This window comes from Lissotriton helveticus, chromosome 1_1 (genome assembly GCF_964261635.1).
Source record: "Lissotriton helveticus chromosome 1_1, aLisHel1.1, whole genome shotgun sequence".
NCBI lineage: Eukaryota > Metazoa > Chordata > Amphibia > Caudata > Salamandridae > Lissotriton > Lissotriton helveticus.
The window spans coordinates 744,375,999-744,400,570 of NC_136057.1; the positions used below are offsets into that span (position 1 = coordinate 744,375,999).

Consider the following 24,572-nt stretch of genomic DNA (forward strand, 5'->3'; position numbering starts at 1 on the left):
TGTGCATTGCTCTAACCTTGGCATTTTTAACTCTCATTAATGTAACCTGGCATTTAGAGTTTGACTACAAGGGTCCCTCTGCCCCTCCCTCCCCATGGGACATCCCTACACCTACAATAGGGTAGGAGTGTGAGCTGGCCTCACAACTGTTTTACTACAGAGCATCATGTATGCAGTGACACGTGTGTTCACTACCATTACTTCTGATGTACCACGTGCATTTTATTATGTCTGATTCTCTTTTGACCAGTATGAGTGCATGTGAAACTGTTTCACTTATGCTGAGATATGTCATTGTTTTGCAGGAGATCTGAATAAAGGCTCTGGTAGAGTTGGTCTAGAAACCAGCCTATGAAAGTGTTTTTTTCTTTGTCTCTTAGAGACAGGATAGGAGCCATCTCTCTCACTCACACCCTGATGAATGTCATGGACCCACCAGCCCGTAGTAGCATAAACATGTTGGCAACACATATGGAGATGGGGTAGTAGACCCCCTAGTCTCCACCATTTCTTTTAATATCGAGCACACCCCGGCATCATTAAATTTCCTGCAGGACTGTGCATCGATTTTTAGACATCACTCACTCACTTCTTTTGAGCACGGGCCCCCACTTAGTTTTAGAAGTGCCTCCCTGTCTACAGGTCTAGGCCCGTCCTTTATCAAACACGGTTTTTAAAGGGCGAGGAGAGCCGATGATGAAGCATGACACCTGGTGGCGAGATGTCCAACACCACCTGAATCATCGGCATAATGTGCCTTAACTGTCACTAAGGATCAGACGCTAAAATCAGGGTTGCTTCTTGTTGTGTTATAGATGTTGTTTGGAGGCCAGCTTACCCTGTTTGCCCCGTAGCCTCCGGTTCCCCCCTTTTTGAACAAAAAGGGCGTGTGTGTGTGTGTGTATCTATTTCATCATGGACACCATCTGGGCCTGGAACCTTCCCACCTGTACTATTCTGTATGGCCAAATCCACTTCCTGCGTGGATATAAGAAGGGGCAGTGAATTCTTTAACCTTAAAAGTAATGAGACAGACAAAGTTGGATCATCCTCAATATAAATAGAAGTGAAATGAGATGCTCAATCTATCCCAGAAATACTGCTTTGCAAAAGAGAATTAGAAGGGGATGTCCTAGTTCTTATTATTTTTACGAGAGCCCATTCCAATAACACCCAACCCCTTTCATATAGTTCCTTCTTCCTATTTGACAATGCAGCTTTGTACTCTCGTCGTGCGTGACAGCTCTCAGGTGCCACCTTGGGATCGGTACTCAGTGCTTTTCTCAATCTACGATTAGCCGTAGAGCAAGACCCGTCAAACCACAGAGGATTCTCATTCCGTAATTCTGTAAGGTGATGGGCTTTAAGATCGACTTCCAGATAGTGTATACTAAACTATTATAGTGCTGCAACTTCAGCCCGTGTTCATTTTCAGCCAAACAGTTTTAAAAATGAACCTAAGTGAGATTTAAGCAGCGTAGACAGTGAATCCATAGTGTAACTGAGCAGCCAGACTAATCTTAAACTGTCAGTAGAATGATGAGTGATAGAATCTAAATTAGCATTACATTGATATCTATTGATCCGCAATACAGAAGCACTTAGAGCCAGATGTAGGTAGCCAAATACCGGTCTGTAACGGCCGAAAATTGGTAATTTCGGCCGTTACCGACTGGTATTTGTAAAATGAGATGTAGGAGTCAAAATACTACCGAATCTGTAATATACGAGTCGGTAATCTACCGAATCGGAAAATTCCGAATCCTTATTTACCGAATTCTTAATTACCGAATTCTTAATTACCGAATCAGTAATTAAGAAATGGTAAAAAATGACGTTTGAGATGTAGGAAACCAAAAAATTACTGAATTTCATGAAATACGGTATTTATGAGTCGGTAAATACCATGGATTGAAAGCAGGTGGTAACCAGGTGCAGGCTATAAAACAAGGTCCCAAAATGCAACAGTGCAACCAGAATGGCGGCATTCTACGTCATAGCAAGACGGCTATGGCTACAGGCAGCAGGAGAGAGGGTATGGAGAAGGGAGGAGCAAGTCTACAGGCAGAGGATAACGCTCTTCCAACTGACTGAGCCAGAGATACTGCAAAGGTACAGGCTACACCCCCACACCATCCAGGACTTGATCAGGGAAGTGCACCCACTCCTGGATCATCCAACACCAAGGGCGCACACCATTCCACCCCATGTGCAGGTGCTGTGTAGCCTACACCTGCTTGCCTCTGGGAGTTACCAGAGTGTGATTGCTGCAGTAGGTGGTGTGTCTCAGAGCTGCCTGTCACGTTTCTTCAGGAAGTTCCTTGAGGCCATGATGCAGAGAATGCATCATTACATTCGGTTCCCTGACACACCTGCGGAACTTGCAAAGACCAAAACAGATTTCTATCAACTGGCACACTTCCCTCACGTGATAGGCTGTATAGATGGCACCCGCATTCCACTATGCCCACTTGCAGCAACAGAACACATTTACAGGAACCGGAAGTCAACGCACTCAATCAATGTGCAGGTGATATGCAACGCTGGCAACATCATAACAGACATTGTGGCCAAATTCCCAGGGAGTACCCACGACTCGTACATCTTCCAGAATAGTGGGATATACACACGTCTTGTTTCCGATGAATTCAGGGATGGATACCTGCTATGTAAATAACTGTGACACACCCTGATAGTGAATGCAGATGGATCAATCATAAGTATGTATCTAATGGCATTCTCTTTTACACCTAGGTGCTAGTGCATATGCTCCGCGGTCCTTTGTTCTCACCCCCTACATGAATCTATCTACCAGGAGTGAGAGGCGTTACAATGTGGCACACCGAGCAACACGCAGCGTTGTAGAACGCACATTCGGACTACTAAAAAGCAGGTTCTGCTGCCTCCATAAGAGTGGACGTGCATGGCAGTACACTCCAATCATCTGCTGCAAAATAATAGTAACCTGTGCCATGCTGTACAATCTTGCCACCAAGGAAGGCACAGAGGTGGAGATCACACATCATGAGGACATTGATGATGGAACAGAACAGGCAGAGCCCTGTGCAGCAGGAGCAGCGCCAGCAACAGATGGTAGACTGAGACGGGCAGAAATCACACGCAGATACTTCTAAGTAAGTTAGGAGACACAGACTTGTTTAGTATTTGAAGTACGTAGTTTAATTGTCACTACAGCACTTCACTGATACCACACCATGGCACTACAATATCAGTATTCCACACTGGGTGGCCACAGTTGACCTCACCGTGACCTGTCCTGTGGTTTAAGGTCATTGTCAATGTTTGTGCCCACGCACTACAGTGCGCGATGTACGGAGCTGGGTGTCAACGTATACAGAGGTGCCTGGGTCAGCAGGTTGGCGCCTGCTGCTCCTACGAATGTCTGGAACAGGAGTGCTAGAGCCACTCCTGCTGGTGGAGTCTTCTGTGTCCCCGACACCTGTGTCTCCAGCAGTGGCTGCCTGGTGTGTCAGCAGAACCTCCATGGCAGAGGTGACTCTCCTCATCCCCCTCGACAAATCGGTACAGCAGTGCACAATGTCATCCTGCATGGTGACAGAGCGCCGAAATAGCAGGGAGGTTGCAGTGGCAAGCCGGTTCATGGCTTTGGTTTGTTGCCGCATGCATTGATGATCCCTGCGCCTCTCGGAGTGGTCACTCTCTAGTTTTTCACAGAGGTCACTCATGCACTGCGTCATTTCCCTCATGCCCTCTGCGGAGTGCATGCTTTCAGACATGGAGCCGATCCCCCTATCAATGTTGGACATTCTGCTGTTTAATATGCGCACCTGTCTATGCACCGCTAAAATGCCCTTTGCCTGCAGGCGCTGGACCTTCACCATGGTGGCCTCAAGACCACAGAAGACCCCCTGTCCATCCTGGCCTTCGCCTCTCTCTCGTACCCTTCGGCCTCGGACACCAGCACGCACAGCTCCAGATGAACTCTGTTGCCCAGCGTTGTCAGCCAGAGTGGATTACTTTGTGTGAGAGCCTCCACATCTTCCTCATCTGATGTTTCGAGGATCCTGAGAGAGGGCACATCATGCCTCCTTGGCCTTCCCAGCACAGATTACTCTGATGTTGGTGTTGGGGAAAGTGCAGGTGCCTCCAAATTTTGTGACCCAAACAGCAGAGGTGACAGTGGCTGTGGTGTGGTGGGTTGCTCCGGTGTAGTGGCTGCCTGCGCTGTGGATGTTGTTTCAGGTACAGTGCTTGGTCCTGATCTGTCGGGTGTTTTCTCCCTCATCTTCCCTTTCCTGCGCTGTACTGCGCAATAACTCTCCTGTGGGCAGATATGGACAATGGGTCAGTGGTGTTGTTCACCTGTGTGACACTATTAAATCACATTCCTATCACACAATTGCTTAGTCCTCAACTGCTTGTGGATGTAGTGTGTGGCATGCCATGCAAGATTCTATGTTGACTGCATTGATGTATGTTCCTATGACTACGTCTCCCATGATGCATTGGTGGTAAGAACTAAAACCAGTTGTGGAGTGTGATGCAGACACCCAAATTGGGGAAGGGGTCAGGGAATAGGGTGTGGATTCATGGCCATGCATCTTACCTTGTTTTCTTGCAGCTCTGGCTGAGACGTCAGCATCACCGATCCCATGTATACTTTTAGGCTCCAGGGTGGATTCCACAGACTGCTCAAGGTCTGTCAGTCTTGGTACACGGCTCCTCCCTCCACCTGTGGCTCCGGCTTCTTTCCTCTGTGTTGCTATTTTTGGGGGGGGTGATGATCCGCAGATCATACCTCCTTTTTTTGAGGTCATCTATGTCTGTGTGTGTAACCCCAATGGCATTGACTTTGGTCTGGATCTCCAGCCAGGTGTTCCATTTTACAGACTATGCAACATGCAGAGACTGTTTGCCAAAGAGCTGGGTGTGGTGTTTGACCACTTCCTCCACCAGCACCTGGAGTTCTGCTGGGCTGAATTTGATCTTCCTCTTACGCTCAGCTCCATCCTTCTGGCCATCCTGGGACTCCATTATGATGCTCTGCTATGCTCAGGGCAGCCTGCTCCTCAGTGTTTCCTCCAGCTCTCCAAACAGTTCTGTTGCTCTGCACCTGCATGGGTGGGTATACAACCTTTACCACGCAACTTTTACAACGACCTACCATTACTATGCATTTTTTACAACGCAGGATCCATTACAACCAAGTACCATTACCACGCATGTATTTACAACGCAGGTACCTTTACAACGCATACCATTACAACGTAAGTATTGGTAAGTATATCATTTTATAAAAAATATTATAAGTTTGCGTTTTTGGGTAAAGGGGTATTTTTAGGGTTCAGGGTCAGTTTTGGGTTTTTGGGTAAAGTGGTATTTTTAGAGTTCAGGGTCAGTTTTGGGTTTTTGGGTAAAGGGGTATTTTTAGGGTTCAGGGTCAGTTTTGGGTTTTTGGGTAAAGGGGTATTTTTAGGGTTCAGGCTCAGTTTTGGGTTTTTGGGTAAAAGGGTATTTTTAGGGTTCAGGGTCAGTTTTCAGTTTTTGGGTAAAGGGGTATTTTTAGGGTTTAGGGTCAGTTTTCAGTTTTTGGGTAAAGGGGTATTTTTAGGGTTTAGGGTCAGTTTTCAGTTTTTGGGTAAAGGAGTATTTTTAGGGTTTAGGGTCAGTTTTCAGTTTTTGGGTAAAGGGTATTTTTAGGGTTCAGGGTCAGTTTTCAGTTTTTGGGTAAAGGGTATTTTTAGGGTTCAGGGTCAGTTTTCAGTTTTTGGGTAAAGGGGTATTTTTAGGGTTCAGGGTCAGTTTTTGGGTAAAGGGGTATTTTTAGGGTTCAGGGTCAGTTTTTAGTTTTTGGGTAAAGGGGTATTTTTAGGGTTCAGGGTCAGTTTTGGGTTTTTGGGTAAAGGGGTATTTTTAGGGTTCAGGGTCAGTTTTGGGTTTTTGGGTAAAGGGGTATTTTTAGGGTTTAGGGTCAGTTTTGAGTTTTTGGGTAAAGGGGTATTTTTAGGGTTCCGGGTCAGTTTTGGGTTTTTGGGTAAAGGGGTATTTTTAGGGTTCAGGGTCAGTTTTGGGTTTTTGGGTAAAAAGGTACAGGGTAAAAATTAAATATAATTAAATTTAAATTACATTAAATTAAATTGATTAAATTAAATTAAATTAAATTACATTATATTAATTTTAATTAAATTACATTTAAAAAAATATTATATACTTACCAATACTTACGTTGTAATTGTATGCGTTGTAAAGGTATATGCGTTGTAAATACATGCGTGGTAATGGTACTTCGTTGTAATGGATCCTGCGTTGTAAAAATTGCGTGGTAATGGTAGGCGTGGTAAAAGTATGCGTTGTAACGTCATACATCCGCATGGGTGTGGCCAACTCCAGGGACTGGGGAGGGGTAGTTGCATCTGATTGGATGGTTCCTCTGTTGCTTTGTTGTGGGGTGTGGTGGGTGTTCCTGATTGATTGACTGGCTCACATGGCTTCTTTTCATATTTACCGATCGGAAAATACAAATACGGATGGGAATTCCGAATGTTACCGAATCGGTAATTTTTACCGATTCTTTACCTACATCCTGTTTTCCGATTCCGAAACACTGAATCGGTATGATTCGGAATTTAAGAATCAGTAAACTGGGATTACCTACATCTGGCCTTTAGTGCATTGCGGTCTCCCCAGTCTGAGGGTACAATCTCCCCTTTGAGGAACCAAGGTACAAAATCAGAACTAACAAACATGTAGTCAATTGTTGAAGCTTTGCTGCCCACTCTATACGGGGGTAATGCCATACTAACCTATCCTAGCGTCTTGAGTAAATCGACGAGGCCATTAGCTACTAAACGATTAAGAAGGTTCGGCCACCCTAGTATCCAAAGCAGTACGGTCCCTTTTGTTGGCTTTCCTGAGTCCAATAAACTTCTGTGTAGCTTAGCATTAAAATCGGCACAGAGAAAATAATAAGATTGCATATACTTATTAGTGTAAGAGGGCTTGTAATTTAGCCAAGAAACTAAATAATTGTGTAAAAATAAATACAAACGGTATTAGTAACATAATTATTTATAAAGATTTATTAAATAAAGACTACACTTGTCAAAGTGACCCAAATCTTAACACCAAAAAAGAGGGTGAGGCAGATTTAATCAATGTCACCTCTACTAAAAGACTTAAACTGACCCAAGTAACAAGGTCACCCATAGCTCCCCCCACCCCCAAGTAATGGAATTGCAGGACAAGAATAACAAGTGTACCCTTCAAAGTGTGGAGCATCTGTAAGCCAGGTTTCCTGTAGTGCTGTTAGACACATTTTAGATAAATGCCTGCCAATCTTTATTATCAATTTGACTTCTAAGACCTGCTACATTCCAGCTAAGTATGAAAACAGTTCTATTCTGACCAATTGTAAGAAAAGGGATTCTATCCTGATGCTATAAAGCACCTACATCAGTAATTAGACCATGGGCCTTTAAACTCGCTGGTCAATCCAGATCGGAAAGCACATCACATTTATGAGCTGTAGGTATTACACTAATACTAGTAGAACTCTGCAAGTCTAAGGGGTCAATCATGGCCCTATGTGTGGTAATCTATCTCTTGTTGGTATATTGGAACATACCAGGGACAATAGCTTACCTCCTTGTAGAAATGAAGAACCATTATTCAAACCGTAATTTCTCTGGTCCTTACTGAGAAGGACTAGGATATTGCCTTTGAAAAGAGTAGGTTCATAACAATACCCTAAAGGAACCAAAATAATAGAGCTTTTAGACAAGGTGCTACAATTAAGATTAAACAGCATTTGATGAGACAATAATGGATATCTGAAATTGACCACAATATAGTCACTTTGGATATTTGGGGGGTTTGGTCCCATCCATACACATCTCCTCACCAACAAAATATCTTTTACATTAGAAAAAGACAGACCTTTATAGAGGACTTACCAATCTAAAGTTTTGTTGTATAGTTCTTCATAGGATTCATGTTGGTCTTTTCTTAAAGGAGGCACTCCCGTCTACACAGCTACAAACGGACAAGCAGCAGGGAAAATAATTATAACTCGTTGAGTCCTGTGGGACTGAGGTACGTATATCGTCCTCAATCCCCCTCCGTGGCTGGTTAGCTAGGGGCCCAGAAGAACTAGGTAAAAGAGCATCCTTCCTACTTGTTGTACAGGCTTGACATAGCTGTGCCTGTCCCACAGAACTACCAGGCGAAACAGGTAGTACAGACGGTGGATACACTGCCATCCACCAATGGGACATTGCTTTCTAATACAAAACAGGCGGGCCCTATAGGGCCACTATTGGAAGTGTCTATGTGAGAGGGCAAAGTACCAGATTTGAGAATGAGAGGGGTCAATTTGGTTCAAAAGACCCCCCCCTTCGAGAGATCAAGGGGGAAATCATAGATGAGAGCTCTGATTTAAATACCACCCCACCCACAACTTTCCAAAAAAGATTTCTAACTGAGATTCTAATATATCTCTCATTGAATTAGAAAACCAGTTCTTCTGATGCAAGAACAATAGAGGAATTGGTGGACTATAGGTTACAACAGTCTCTGTCGCTTGCACTGTAACTGTATAGGATAGAGCAGAAGTACATTTCTGCTTACACCCCTTACCACGTTTCAGCAATGCTTTAGAAGCATTAGGTACATCCTGGTCAAAAAATAACAGCTGGAATATCTGTGCTAGAATAATTAGTTGTAACAATGTCAGTGGTGTCATTTGAGGATGTAGCTAAAGACAAGAGTAAAGCAGTAGGGGAAGGGGACAAAAACCCCAAGCCCAATCTGTCTTCCCCAACAAGATTTAAAGAAAGCCTACACTCAGTCAATGCAATTTCATTGATAAGCACGGATTACACATTCTAACATGTGGTCAATCGACGTCGTTTTTACTGGGGGTAGATGCAGGGCCATCGCAAGCAACTTTCTTTCTGACCATGTTCATTACCCAGCGACTGGGTATAATCCAACAAAAACAAGCTCCTAGGATGTGGTTACCCGGTCCTTCCACAGATCTTCAAGTACAGTCATAAAAGTATAAAGAGTACCTCAAACTCGTTTGATCAATCACAAACAAAGACCAACAGATTATGCTTCAAACGGCCGCAAAGATGTTCATACTAATCCGTAAAGACAAAAAGCTTAGAGGGAGGTCCCAGCCCAGCCTGAAACAGGCACAGACAGGACCGCTCTTGGATCGGTTTTCACCCGGGTCAGACTGGGCACAACCCGTGTGTGTCCCGCACTTCAGTATGCCGCTGCTGGATTTATGGTGCTGTGTCACTTGAGTGTTGCATCATGGCCCCCTCTGAGCTAAGGAAGCTGGGGGATGTAGTATCCTCAGAGCAGGCAGCAAAAAGTCTACAGCAGCAGGGCAAGGGAAACAAACTGAAACGAGCCCCCAGGTGCTGCAGGATGCCTCTGCTGGATTTATGGCGCTCCTGTGCCTGAGTGTTGCGCCGCGGTCCTGCTGCAGAATGCCTCTGCTGGATTTATGGCGCTCCTGTGCCAGAGTGTTGCGCCCAGCCGAGGAAGCTAGGGATGTAGCTTCCCTTGAGCAAGCATCAAAAAGACCCAGCAGCAGGGCACAGGAAACACAAACTGAAAAGAAGGTCCCTCACTGCAGGACACCTCTGCTGGATTTATGGCGATCCGGTGCCTGAGTGTTGCATTGCAGCCCCCTCTGAGCCGAGGAAGCTGGGGGTGTAGTTTCCTAGAGCCAGCGGCACAAAGTCCCCAGCAGCAAGGCATTGGAAACACAAACTGAAATGAGGGCTTTCATAGTCTATTTTTTAAGTTCAGATATGTTTATTAAATAACCATAAAGCATATAATAAATCATAAATAAATGTCAACACAACTCTGAAGCCTCCTACTTTGGGGCATCATAACACAGAAAAATACCTATAGTCGTAGTCTAAGTGCGAGGAAGAAAAGCTGGAGATTCAGATCAACACATTGTGTGGCCTATATGTGCTGAGGTGACATTTCATATGCACCCATGCTGAGTGCCTGCAGCAAAGAAAAGCCTGTCACTCACCATGGAGTGCTGACTCAGGATTGAAGCTGAACACAAGCAGAGTAAATACTGTCATACAGCATACTGGAACTGAACTATGATTCCTAGCACACTCACATGTTCTCAAGAGATGATGGCCATCTTGGATTATTGCATATAACTTTCCTCGTGGTTCATGGTGTCCTTTGTTAGGCATTTGTGCTCCAATATTGCTGCAGCCAGGACCTCATTGTATGGGTTCTGAGTTTCCCTAGCAGAGACTCATTACTTCTTAAGGATTTCTTTTATTGACCACTGAATTACAGAGAACTATCCTGAACCCATATTGTTGTTGAAAATAAACTCAGAAATGTTCTCTTGATCATTTACCTAAACTGTTAAAAGTCTCCAGTTATATTCAACTAAGGACTTACAAAAAAGAGTTCTGAAATGTTGATAGTATCGAATTTTCAACTATTCCCATGAATGTTTATTTATACTGTAACATTTAGGGTTATGTTCTAGCAAAGTACCGTCTGAAGGAACATGGAGGACTCTTAAAAGGTTACTATGTATGCATTTCCAAATTTCATGTATTAGATATTAAAGTTTTAGTAAACACATGTCATTGATAGAATAAGGAAGAAACGAATATTAACAGTATTGGGTATTTTTCCAATTTTTACACAAGTGAAATAGAATCTATAACTTGTCTTCCACAAGAGAGCATGAAGTGACAATGCTTGAGGTAGTTATCCAAAGTACAGGGAGAAATACTAGTGAGCATGTATTTTTGAGATTTAATTACACAGTCACAATTTAAAGTCTATGCTCACATGCGCTTCTTTAGGGGGCTTATCTTTCAATAAATCAGAGTACTTGTAAAGCGCGCTACTTACCCGTGAGGGTCTCAAGGCGCTGAGGGGAGGGGGGGGTGCCGCTACTGCTCGAAGAGCAGGGAGGGTGTTCCAGGTCTTGGCAGCGAGGTAGGAGAAGGATCTGCCGCCGAAGGTCGTTCGTTGGATGCGGGTGACAGCGGCAAGGGCGAGGCTGGCGGAGCGGAGCTGGCGGGTGTAGAAGCTGAGTCTGCTGTTCAGGTAGGCTGGTCCGGTGTTGTGGAGTGCTTTGTGTGCGTGGGTGAGGAGCTTGAAGGTGATCCTCTTGTCGACGGGGACCCAGTGTAGGTCTCTCAGGTGGGGGTGATGTGGCTGCGGCGGGGGACGTTGACGATCAGTCGGGCAGAGGCATTTTGGATGCGCTGTAGTCGTCATAGGTGTTTGGCTGCGTAGAGTGTGTTGCCGTAGTCCAGTCTGCTGCTGACGAGGGCCTGTGTCACCGTTTTTCTTGTTTCAGAAGGGATCCACTTGTAGATCCTGCGGAGCATGCGTAGGGTGTTGTAGCAGGAGGAAGAGACGGCGTTGACCTGCTTAGACATGGAGAGGGTGGAGTCAAGGATGATTCCTAGGTTGCGTGCATGGTCGGTTGGTGTCGGCGCTGTTCCCGGTGGGTGTCGGCGCTGTTCTCAGTGTGGTCGGCCACCGGGAGTCGTCCCAGGCTGAGGGGGTTGGTCCGAGGATGAGGACCTCCGTCTTGTCCGAGTTCAGCTTCAGACGGCTGCTCCTCATTTAGTCGGCGACGGCCTTCATTCCTCATGGAGGTTGGTTTTGGCGGTGTGTGGATGCTTGGTGAGGGAGAGGATGAGCTGGGTGTCATCAGCATAGGAGATGATGTTGAGGTCATGATGGCGGGCCACATGTGCGAGGGGGGCCATGTAGATGTTGAACAGCGTCGGGCTGAGGGATGAGCCCTGGGGGACACCGCAGATGATGTCGGTGGCTTCGGATCGGAAGGGTGGGAGGCGGACTCACTGGCTTCTGCCAGAGAGGATGGACGTGGTCCAGTCAAGGGCCTTTTCTTGGATTCCGGCTTCTAGGAGGCGTGTCTTTAGAGTGTGATGGCAGACTGTGTCGAAGGCGGCTGACAGATCCAGGAGGATGAGGGCTGATGTTTCGCCATTGTCTAGTTGGTACCTGATGTCATCTGTGGGGGTGATGAGGGCTGTCTCGGTGCTGTGGTTTCGTCTGAATCCGGACTGAGACGAGTCCAATATGTTGTCTTCGATGTGGCGGGCCAATTGCATGTTGACGATTTTCTCGATGACCTTCGCCGAGAACGGCAGCAGGGAGATGGCGAGAAGTTCTTGAGGTCCTTGGGGTCCGCCTTGGGCTTCTTGAGGAGGGCGTTGATTTTGGCGTACTTCCAGCTTTCCGGGAATGTCGCTGTTTCAAAGGAGATGTTGATGACCTTCCGTAGTTGGGGTGCGATGGCTGCATCTGCTTTGTTGAATATGTGGTGTGGGCACGGGTCGGACGGAGATCCTGAGTGGATTGGAGTTCATGAACTTGCGTGTCTCGTCGTCGTTGGACCAGGAGGTCAGGCGGTTGGCGCTGGTGGTGTTCAAAGGGGAGGTGGAGTCTGGCGTAGTTGGGGCGGTCGTGGTGTTGAAGCTGTTGTGGATGTCAGCGATCTTGCGGTGGAAGGAGATGGCTAGTGAGTCATACAGTTCTTGTGAGGTCGGGATGTCGTTGGTGTTGGCGCTGGGGTTGGAGAGTTCCTTTACGATGCGGAAAAGCTCTTTGCTGTCGTGTGAGTTGTTATCCAGGCGGTCTTTGAATGAGGATCTCTTGGCTATTCTGTGAGGTGGTGATGTCAGAGGGTGGCGTCCTTGTGGTTGTGGTTGTCGGGTGTGCATTTGTGGAGCCATTTCTTCTCCAGTTTCCAGCATGCGCGTTTGGAGGTCTGGAGTTCGTCGGTGAACCTGGTGGCTCTCTTGCTGTTGTGGCTGTTGGAGGGTCTCTTGAGCGGAGCGAGGGTGATGGTGCAGTCGTTGATCCACTGTCTGAGGTTGCGGGCTGCAGCGTGTGGGTTGGTGGGTGGGTTCAGGACGAGTGTGGTGATCAGCTAGTCTTTGGTGACTGTGCTCCAGCAGCGGCGAGGCAGCTGTTGGGTGCGGTGGTGCATGGTGGGTTTCTTGAAGGTGAAATGGATGCAGCGGTGGTCGGTCCCGTGGAGTTCGGTGGTGTGGTCAAAGGCAACGTGGGTGCCTGTGTAAAGGACGGGGTCCAGCGTGTGGCCGGCGGTGTGGGTGGGTGCGGTGACGAGTTGTCTGAGGCCGAGGTTGGCGATCAGGGTGGCGGAGTTGGCATCTTGTTGTTCTTGACGTGGAAGTTCAGGTCCCCGAGGAGGATGTAGTCCATGGAGGTGAGGACGTGTGTGCTGGCGAGGTCGGCGATGGAGTCGCTGAACTGAGCCCAGGGTCCGGGGGGGTCTGTAGATAAATGTTCCTCTGATGGTGGTGTTGGGGTCGGTGTGGATCCAGAAGTGCAGGTGTTCGGCAGTGTTGAGGGTGTCGTCTGCGTGAGTGGCGACCTTGAGGGTGGACTTGTGGACGATGGCTATTCCTCCTCCGAGTCCGTTGGCGCAATCTCAGCGGCTGATTTTGTAGCCGTCCAGGATGGCTATGGCGATGTTGGGCGCGAGGGTCTTTCCACCAGGTCTCGGTCAAGAAGGCAACATCTGGGGTGGAGGAGTAGAGCAGGTCCCAGAGCTCGACGCCGTGTTTGCGTGCAGAGCGGGTGTTTAGGAGTATGCAGTGGAGGTGGTTGGGTCCGGTCCTTGGTGGTTTGGTGGCTCTGTCGCAGGTGAAGCTGCAAGTGCGGCAGGAGAAAGGTCCGTGGGTGCGTTTCGGGGTGGCCTGGAAGCAGCTGCAGTCTCGGCTGGCGTTGAGTGCGTGGAGGGTGCTGGCATCGTATCGGAGTCTGGCATTGTGGCATTTGCGGGGGCCAGGGGTTCTGGCGCTGGGCGTGGACGGGCTTGCCTTAGGCACGCCTTTGGCGCGCCACTTGCGCGGCTGCGCAGCGTCCGGCATATATGGGGAGGTGGGAGGGAGGAGCAGCTGGGAGGCGGGAGCCGCGAGTGGGCAGGGGGGCGGGGCCGCAGGGGGCACAGCGGCGGGGAGGACGAGTGGCACAGAAAGAAAAACGGGGCAGGAAAGAGGGGGAAACAGTGGCACAAAGCAGAAAAAAACTGGGCACAAAGGAGGGGGAAAAACGAGTGGCACAGAAAGAAAAAACGGGGCATAAAGGAGGGGAAAAACGAGTGACAGAAAGAAAACGGGGCAGAAAGAGGGGGAAACAGTGGCACAGAGCAGAGAAACGGGGCACAAAGGAGGGGGGAAAACGAGTGACACAGAAAGAAAAGAACACGATTGGGCACAGCGAGTCTTTAGCAGCGGGGGCAGGGGCACACAGGCGGAGCTGCATGGAGGGGGAGCTACCTACCAGGAGGGTCAGGGGTCGCTCTCCTCACCGCGCAGCGTCCGGCATATATGGGGAGATGGGAGGGAGGAGCAGCTGGGAGGTGGGAGCAGTGAGTGGGCAGGGGGGCAGGGCCGCAGGGGGCACAGCGGCGGGGAGAACGAGTAGCACAGAAAGAAAAATGGGGCAGAAAAGAGGGGGAAACAGTGGCACAGAGCAGAGAAAACTGGGCACCAAGGAGGGAGGAAAACGAGTGACAAAGAAAAACGGGGCAGAAAAGAAGGGGAAACAGCAGCACAGAGCAGAGAAAACGGGGCACAAAGGAGGGGGGAAAAGGAGTGACACAAAGAAAAACGGGGCAGAAAAGAGGGGGAAACAGTAGCACAGCGCAGAAAAAACAGGGCACAGAGGAGGGGGAAAAACGAGTGACACGGAAAGAAAAGAAAACGGATGGGCACAGCGAGTCTTTAGCAGCAGCAGCAGGGGCAGGGGCACAAAGGCGGAGGTGCGTGGAGGGGGAGCGACCTACCAGGAGGATCTTTGGCACTTTACAGTGTTCAACTAAGCTTCCCGACCTTCTCTTACATCCATATACTGATTTCCATACTCTTGAACTGAATACTTAACTTTCCCATTCAAACAATGACCATGCTAGGTTTGGAGGAAGCCCAATTGTTTTTTCTGTCCAACCCCTCTAATTCCTAGAGTTCCCTACTCACTACTTCATCTCCAACCTTTGCAAGCCAAAAGTCATTGTAGTCGTGTCACTCACTGTTTAGCTGTCCCTTTGTTTCCTGATTTCCCGAATTCTGAGCTTTTGCTATTCCATATTTGTCGAGTCTACAGATTTGTGAGCTACAGCAAATTCTTTGTTCTTTGAACTAGGATTGTCCTGCAGTGCTTTCCCGTTTCCTTATTCCTGAACTAGCATTATTTTAGTGCATCGTTATTTCTTAAACTTCCAATTTTCAGCATTCATTATTTTCCCACTCCCTGCCTTCATTTTCTTGTTCCTTAGTTCCAGCTTCCAGTGTGCTACCTTTTTATCTCCATTGTCTTAGTCCCTGTTCCTTAATGTGAATGGTTTGCTTCCATTCCAGATAATGGTTCTTTTGTTTTCCCTGTTAAACACTATTTCTCTCTAGTTGCTTGTCTATCTCTCCTGTGTGTATAGTTCTCCACTCCTTCTGGTAACCTTTTGCATATTAATGAGTAATCACCTGGATTAGTAGGGACAACTGACAACCTTGGCGGTGTTTCACTTCCACAGTGAGTAATAAGGCCCCAGTTGATCACCCGGCTGCGTTGCCTTTTTTGAATTCCAGAATTAGTCCATTTTGTAACAGAATTAGATTTAATTTCCGCATTAATTCGCATTGACGTGGAGGACATTTTAAGTGGAAAATTGATGAAAAATAAAGCAATTTTTGCTTTAAATCGTGAGTCCTTCACTTAAATGGAGAATGTTGCCACGTATGTCAATGAAAACTATACCAGGTAAAGCCTTTAAGTTCCAGTCGTAGGAATCATTAAAAGAAGCTGTTTATTTTGTGAGTTTTTCCTACTTTATTTATTTGGACTAAAGTTCTAAATGTTAATGGCTTGTAGAAGGAAACAACTGGTATAACGTTGTCCCTCCTGCCCGGTGGTTTAAGTGTCTCTCTTTTCGCATTGCAGAGTGGTAGCAATCTTACAAGAACTGAAATCTGGGAGCAGGGGCTAAGACTCCCAGCCAGGGCCGACTCGAGTGCTGGTGGCGGCCATTACGATGGTCTTCTCCTTGAATACCTTCACTACCACTCTCCAACATCTCTTTCTATGCACTGGCATTACTGCTGGTGCTGGGCCACAGAGTTCTTTCAAGAGTATCTTGGGTTACCTCTTCTGGTCATGTTACAGAGGCCCCTCCCTTGCTGGGTTTTCTAGCTTTTGGAGGTGGTTCGTTTTGTGCCTTTCCAGACATTTGTAAGGTACAGACACGGCATGTTATCCCACCACCCCCGCCCAGCTTTTAACTGCCCACTGTTCTCCTCCCTGCTCTTTTTTTACCCACCCCCTTTATATTACCACCAGTTACTGCACAATATATTGCCTTTCTCAGTTGGTCATGACATTTTACGGAGTTTCTTTAACTTATATTTCACAACTGATAACCAACCTTAGATAAACATAATTATTATTAATCACATCGGCAAAACCGAATACATTTACCAGTTCTTGTTTTTGATCTGGCTTTATAGTGACCAAAAGACAGTGTTTTAAAAAATGGAACTCTCTGTAGACCTCATGCTGGATAGGTCAATGTCTCCGGTACAAAACCTCTATGTTAGTCACATCTTCAGAGCAAGTATTGTCTTCAGGAGATCCCCATAAATTGGCAGCATTTAAAGTGCTTCTGGATACATGATGTCCAGCTCAAATTCGACTCTGATGAATGGTAATGAAAAACAAGTGGTGAGCACTGGAGCTAAGCACGATGACGTGTCATTACAGTTATGTGATCAGTCCAATCAAAAGGATCAAAACGGCATTAAGAGCCTGGTGAGGATATTCTAAGGGTTGTATGTTATTGTCTGTCTTGCGTCCATTAGAAGTACAATAAGAATCCCATTTTTGTGACCACTTATCCCATTTCATTATAGACTGAGTTCCTGTGGCGTTACATAACGACCAGCACACATACAATAATCATTCAGGTAAAAAACACATTTTTATAAATCAAGAATTGGCAATGTTTAAGTCGTCCAAAAGCAAGTTGCCCGTTCCAATAATCCCCCAGCATCTTCCAGTGTGTGTTGTCATAAGTGAAAGCATTGTGATTTTTCTCCTGTAACACTGTCCTTGCTGTAGCACCATCTTCTCTGATACTTGCCTCACACTATTATGGTGCAAATATCTGTATACATTGGCAGCGACCTGTAGTTCGAAGTACGAACTCACAGCAGAGTGTGTGTGTGTGTCTTTGTCTGTCTGCGCACAAGAGTCCAAGACACTTAAGTGCATTACTGAGTCAAGACTCCCACACAGGCACCTTTTATGACCTACACTGGTCTTTCATTGTCATCAAACAGGGCACACAGACTGTATCTTTGGCTACTGGGGTATAATCAATATAAATGTACAACTAGCAATAACTCTACCATGCAGATACCTGCATATCACTGGGCATGAAGAATTCACAGGGGAAGCAGACATCCACTTCATGGCCACAATTTCCACTCTGTCTCACTGGGATGAGGTTCTTGATCACATTATCTTTAACACTAGAGACCTGTGACACATCCCAAGTGGATTTTAGAGGGATCAAGCATGGTCTTGTGGACTCTCTCACATGTTCTAGCAGGATCTAGGGGGATTTCCTCTTACCCTTGGATGCAGACATGAATTCATTGAGTCAGTGCAAGGGTTTCAGCACTTGTGTGCTTCACTGATTCACCAGCTAATTTGGCAAGCCTTTACTTCCACCCAGCCTTCCTTTTGTAGGGTACTATACGAGTTCCCTGTACCTCAGTCCACACCCACAAATGACAATTTTAACTTCCACAAATGCTAGACATCTAAATCTAAGCACACCCTGCAAGCAGCGGATTCGGCGACGATGTCACTGCCAGTGGGGAACTGAGCCCCATGGGAAGCAGGTCTTGCCAACAGCTGAGCCAGACAAACAAACAGATACATTAGCTCTGCTACAGACTTGTGTGGCCTCCTCTTTGTGGCACTGAGAACATCGCATTCACCAAGTATTCCTTCCCTGGAGACAGTTTTCACTCTATTTCCCAATGTGGGGTTATAGGGTTTTAATACTGTGAGAAAATGAATGTGATGGGTCGCCCTGTGCTCAGGTGCCAACAGCTCCCCTGGGGTAGAGGACCCATCTCTCAGACACCCCTGCCTAATGCTAAAGCTGGGAGAAGCTATCTGGCTCACACACAGCTCACTAAACGGCGCATTGTCTGTGCCATGAGTGCGTCGCTCAAGCGGATACCTCGGGGACAGGGAATACTGCAGGCGGATCTATTTACAAGGCAGAAATAGATATGCAGTTCTTTCACAGCACGTCATCTTCTCCAAATACTGCAGTTTATGCAGCGCCAAGGGTCTCACCAAAGGTGCTCGCAAGGCAGTGATTTAAAGTCCGATTTTATTGTGCAACTACTGATAAAAGGCAATATCTGCTATCAAAAAACGTCCACAACTAAGCAGCAAAGCAGACAAGCTTTGAAGTTTTAATAACAAATAAGATATACCTAAAATTGCATTCTGTTCTAAACAATGATAATAGAAATGCTTCAATAATGAAAGACACCGCTGATACCTTTTCCTCATATATCACAAAAGAACAGATAATTGACCCTATTCACAATGGTACATATGGCTGTAAACTTAAGTTTACAACAACCATATTGACTTTTTTTTTACCCCTGCCAGGAATACAAAAAGGGATGCATGGCAGCTGTAAAGGCGTTTACGTACATGGTTTTCTCAGTCTTGAATGCGGAGAAATCTCTGAAAGTAAATCCCACTTGAGGGGTAGTAAATTTGCATTCCAAGGCAAAGTCTGGCTTGGAAATTTGGGAATGCTCAAAAACATGCCCGCATGTGGGTATTCACAAACTTTGATCTGACCCTTTTATAGCTTGAAGTAACTCACTTTCAAGATGAGAAGGGAAAAGAACAATCCCATTTTTAGTGGAAATATAGGAACAAAATTAATTTACACAAAATGTATCCATTTTGTAGCACTTTATACAGCTAGAATTTGACCCAGTGTGGGATGCCAACTGGCATTCCCATTAGTATATCTGAAAACCTACACCTAGAACAGCTTTCTATGAATGGTGGATAATAGGAAATTAACCTAAATCTGCACTCCTATTATTATGTATTCATGTTCTAATAAGCCAAAAAACACATCCTTTATTTTTAACAGACTGCATGCAGATTGAAAGACTAGATTCAATGTAAGATCAGCAAGAAAGCTCACCAATACTATGAAGGAGTGGGAAGCTATTATAAGGTGGAACTCTCAGCCTCCTGAAAAGCATTGAAAAACTACAAAACTACTTTATGCAGGGTTGACCTATATTTCTGGAATCCCATCTTTTCACAAGGCTAGCTGCGATCACTGGGCGGCAATGTTTTTGGGGGAAGCAGAGCAAGTTGTGTCTGTTGACTACCACAGTCCCTACCCCCAGAACAAGTCGTCTGCCGCCCGAGCATACCCTGCCAACTTAGGGCGAACAAAGAAGGGTGTGGGGACCGACAGATCATTCGTGCAACCAGAAACTTCTGGTGAACCTGAGCTGCATGATAGCAAAGCAAGATATTGCTCAGGGATGGGGATTGGGGAGCCCCCCCCCAACGAGAGAGGGAGGCAGGTATGAAGAAAGAGGTCTACAAGGGCAAAGAGTGGCAAAAGAAATATGACAGGATCTGGGGACGTTGGAAGGGCAGGTATAACAAAGGCCCCTGAAATTTTTGTGGGGAGTGAGGGCTAGGCAGAGGGTCTTATAGACTCATCTGAGGGGTGCTGGGTCGTGGGTGGTGGACAGGAAACTGTACAATGGACCTTGGACGGGGGGAGTCTTGATTCATTCATTGCTATGTATCTGGATAATGGGGGTGACTGCAGTGTTTTGGAGTTATGTTATGATATGTTTATACGGTGTCAGTCTTTATTTAGAAATAATGAACATATTTTACTTTATTTTGTTTTAAAAGAGAGTAGTCTACAGTTGGTAGCAATTCTGTGAGATTGTCCCTGTTCACTAGTTTCAAAGGCCCGATATTTCAATAAGGGCGGTACAGAGAGATTGTGCTTTATATGAATTGAAAAGCTAATGAGCCCACACTACTCCCCTACTAAAGAAATTGCATTGGCTGCCTTTAAAACAGTAAATACAGTTTAAAGTTTTGTTGTTTGGTAGTTAAAGTCATACATGAAAGAAAGTGTTAAAGTACTCTCCTTCACGAATGCTTCCATCGTCCACCGCCAATCTGCAGAATATCTCAAGATATATAACACTTAGACTTGATTGTCCTGTTTGTCCAGCCTTGCTCCAGTAGAGCACAATTTTCTTCTCTATCATCTTCGCTCTATGGCTGATTTAGCAGCCTTCAGAAAAGGACTGAAAACATGGCTGTTTAAACATGCTTTCTCCTAGCGTACTGGTCGGTAAATGGTCAACATGCCCGGTTTTCAGGGCCTGGAATATCTACCTTGAATTTCTCTCTGCATTCTGCCTCCACTCAAAGGATCTTTTAGCTTCATGAAACCTTTGAGTGTAATGGACTTTACGCCCTATTAACATTAGGTAATTATCAGTGTTTCTGTAGTGGAGCAGGGATAGCAACCCGGATGGTCTTTAAATCTGTAAAAATTAAGTCCGGCGCATGCCCTGCAGTAAGGATAGATCTGGAAACATACTGAAAAAAATCTGCAGCTTCAAAATCCTCCTTAAGTTTTAAAGATTGAGACACAAAAGTGATCATGTATCTTTAAATTGTAAATTCATTTTTTGAAAGGCCAATTGCAAACTTTTCTGGCCATCGGTAATCTTTGTGATAGTAATGTGCAAAAAGGTAGAAAGTGGAATTGTGATGTGGCACTTTTGGCAAATATATGGTGCGAAATTTTGCAGAAACAATGCATCTCAAGTCTGACTAATACTGAAGTTAATTTTGGTCTGCAGAAGTCTTTTGAAAATGCTTTAAAATTTGCACAATGTTTTTAAGTATAATATCTTGCTAAAGTGAGGCATAAGGACATCTAAGAAACCAAACTGTTGCAAAAACGGACCCTTAGTTTCAGCGCAGAAAGTAAAAGTAATAAGCATTTACAATGCAACAGGTCTCGCACCTGTCAAGAGTTAGATATATAGAACAATGTCTTTTATCTATGTGTTTTAGTTTGGAGTGAAGTGAATGTATGAACAGAGACACAGCTGCAGCACTGCCCAGAGGACTTAGAATGAAGAAAGAATAGTAGGTAGCAGCACTATGTAAAAACTTAGAATGAGGAATTATCTATGGGATCAGAGAAGCAGCTGCAGCACTGTCTAGAGGACTTAGAATGAGGAATTACCAAAGAGACCAGAGAAAAAGCTAGCAGCACTTTCTAGAGGACTTAGAATGAGAAAGTACCACTGGGACCAGAGAGGCTGCTGGAGGCACTGTCTGGAGGACCAAGAATGAGGAATTACCACTGGAACCAGAGAAGCAGCTAGAAGCACTGTCTAGAGGACTAAGAATGAATAATTACCACTGGGAACAGACGCTGCTAGCAGCACTGTCTAGAGGAATTAGAATGAGGAATTAACACTGGGAAAGGAAAACAGCTAGCAGCACTGGCTAGGGGATTAAGAAGGAGGAAAAACCACTGGGAACAGAGACACAGCTGTCTTCAGCGCTTTGAATGGAGGAATTACTGACAGGACCAAAGAAGTAGCTGCAGCACTGTGTAGAAGACTAAGAATGAGGAATTAACGATGAGAGCAGAGAAGCAGCTGGCAGTACTGTCTAGAGGAGTTAGAATGAGGAATTACCACTGGGAACATAGATACGGCTATAGCACTGCCTAGAGGACTTAGAAGGAGGATTTACCAATGAGACCAGAGTAGCAGCTAGCAGCACTGTCTAGAGGAATTAGGAATTACCGACAGGACCAGAGAAGCAACTAGCAGCACTGTCTAGAGGACTGAGAATGAGGAAGTACCACTGGGAACAGAGACGCAGCGGCAGCACTGCCTAGAGGTCTAAGAAAGGGGAATTTCCTACTTGGAACGGAGACACAGCTACCACATTTGTGACCAGATAAAGAACAAGATTTACAGGCCTGCTTACTGAAATGGAGCAACGGAGCTCCGATCTAGTAAAACATAATAAATGCTAAAAACAAAAGATTGGGGGCGTGGCTACGCGGGCGAAGATGGTGGACGCAGCTTGCTAAAGCTCCCACCGGCCCGTTCTTTATCCGAGTACTTATCCTTGCTTCCTGACCCGATTCCATCACCCACACCACCGGCAAGAAGAGCGGAAGGCAGGTGGAGTCGCCCGCTGTATCCTTTGGAGCTCCCGGATCGCTGGCGGAGCCGTGCTCGGCGACATCAGTCTGCGGCCTAGTCCCTGCAAAGGAAGCCGGGGCCTCGAGTTTGGCGCACCCCGGCTGGGGGATCTTCGCGCCGACCCGTCATCATTCGCTTCCCCGGGGCTGGCGGAACTCCCCTTCCTGGCGGAACACTGTGCTGCTGAGGGGACCCTCCGGTGGTGAGGGGGGCCTGCTCTGACATCTGGAGAAGGCTGGAGGGAGTCGCGGCCTACTTCGGGGCCGGGAGACCGGGACCTCGATTTTCGGAGGCCTCCGGGGATACCGGCGGTGGAGTGGCTGCCGGGGCTTGCCTGGGCCAGTGGATCGCTCGACTGGCGGACTGACCCTGGGTGGTGGTGGCTCCGTGGAACTGTGGCTGGTTGCCTGCCGACCTTGCTGCACTTGTGGAACAGGCTTGGAGGTCCTGGGAGGTGCAGAGGCCTGCATCCTGGTCGGTAAGCCGAGACCAGGGCCGGGTGCAAGCGAGATTGATGCTGACCAAAGGAGATATATCTGTGCCTCCGTGACGGTGGTGATTGCGGTCGGCAGTGAGGTACACCACTGCGCTGCTCTCTGGTGCGGACCCCCCCCTGGCCATTTCACGACCAGTGGCACAGAGCTTGATTGGGGTGGCCGACGGGCTCCTTTGTTCCCCCCTGGGTCGTCCTTGCAGAGGGCAGGGGTGGTGCAGGCGGGACGCCCGAGGACTTAAGGACCCTGTGGAATCGGAGGCGGACCACTGAGTGACCTACGGTTGCCCAGCCGGGGGGGAGTCGGGGAAGCTGCCTGGCGATTTATTTACGCTGACCCGTCGGCGCTGCCCAGACCTGGTGGGGAGCTGCTTTGTCTCCGGGGGCTGCGGGACCACGGACAGATCCACGTATTGGTGTGGGAGGGCCCCCCCGCCCCCTCAGTGGACCCTCTTGATCCTGTGCTTCACAGTCCCACGCAACTATGACCAGGGGAGGTGGTGGCCCGGCCAAACAAGGGCCCATTGACAAGTTTACAGGGCCCAGTGGGGGCACTGGAGCACCCGGCGGTGGCGGAGGAACTGGGCCGGATAATGCGGCACTTATGGCGGCGATCACCCAGTCCAGAGATATGCTGGACGCGAAGATTGGTGCAGTGGGTGCAGACGTGACTCTGCTGCGACAAGATCTGCGGAATGCTGTGGAGCGGATTACAGAAACTGAGTCGAGGATATCGGTAGTGGAAGACGATGTGGGGACCCTGAAACGGAAAATGGCGGCGATGGAACATGCCCAAAAGAACCTCGCGACCAGGGTGGAAGATGCTGAAGGTCGCGCACGTAGGAACAACCTACGCTTCGTTGGATTTCCGGAGCGATGCGAGAAGGACGATATGGAGCTGTTTCTGACCCAATGGCTGGAGAGCTGGCTCCCCACAGGGGCCCTTTCCACTTGCTTTGTGATTGAACGTGCACATCGCGCCTTAACTCAGCGGCCGCCGGAGGGGGAGCGACCCCGGGCAGTCATCGCCAGATTGTTGAACTATCATGATCGGGATGTGATTCTCCGAGAGGCGAGAGCCAGAGACACCATCATGTACGAAAATCGGAAGATCATGATCTTTCCTGACTATACCAAGTTGGTGCAGCAGCAGCGTCGCTCCTTCCTAGACGCTAAGGCCAAATTGCGAGGATTGAAGATTCAATATTCCTTGTTGTACCCGGCCCGCTTGTGGGTTATCTATCAGTCCCGAACCCACTTTTCGATTCCCCGGAGGAGGTCTTCCAGTGGACCGACGAGTCGGTGCCGATCAGGCCACATGAGCAGCCGGGTCTGAATCCTGGTGCCCCTGGAGGTTCGACGCAGGATCGACAGGGTAAGCCGGCCCGACATGGCCGTCAGTGGAGGTCCCGGTCGAGGAAGAGGTCCGCCTCTGCCGGCGCGACCCAGGATAAGGGGACTGTTGCATCCGACCAATCTGACGATAATATTTGAGTCCATGGGTGTGATTGCACTGCTGCGGCTACCTCGAGTGACTGGGAGGCACACGGTTGGGCTTCATCCCTAGAAGTGTGGGCACTGTTTTTGATGCTAACTCTCGGGAGGTTTTGTTGTAATTTGGGTGGTGGTGAAGGGTTTGGAAGGGACTTGTTAGGGCCTTCGACTACCACGCGCAGTGGTTGTTGGCTGAGGGAGGGGTG

At 47.4% G+C, this 24,572-nt stretch overlaps 1 protein-coding gene across 4 annotated transcripts in view; it reads right to left on the reverse strand.

Moving 5' to 3' along the window:
- The window catches only part of TMEM117 (transmembrane protein 117), a 2,403,846-nt gene that overhangs the window by 2,308,004 nt on the left and 71,270 nt on the right, over nt 1-24,572 (reverse strand). For 2 of the 4 annotated variants that reach the window (XM_078655429.1, XM_078655434.1), the window contains exon 2: nt 7,624-7,728. The exons of the other annotated variants lie outside the window; for them this stretch is intronic. The gene's annotated coding sequence lies outside the window, so the exon portion shown is untranslated. The remainder of the gene's footprint in view (nt 1-7,623; nt 7,729-24,572) is intronic. 4 annotated transcript variants of the gene reach the window in all.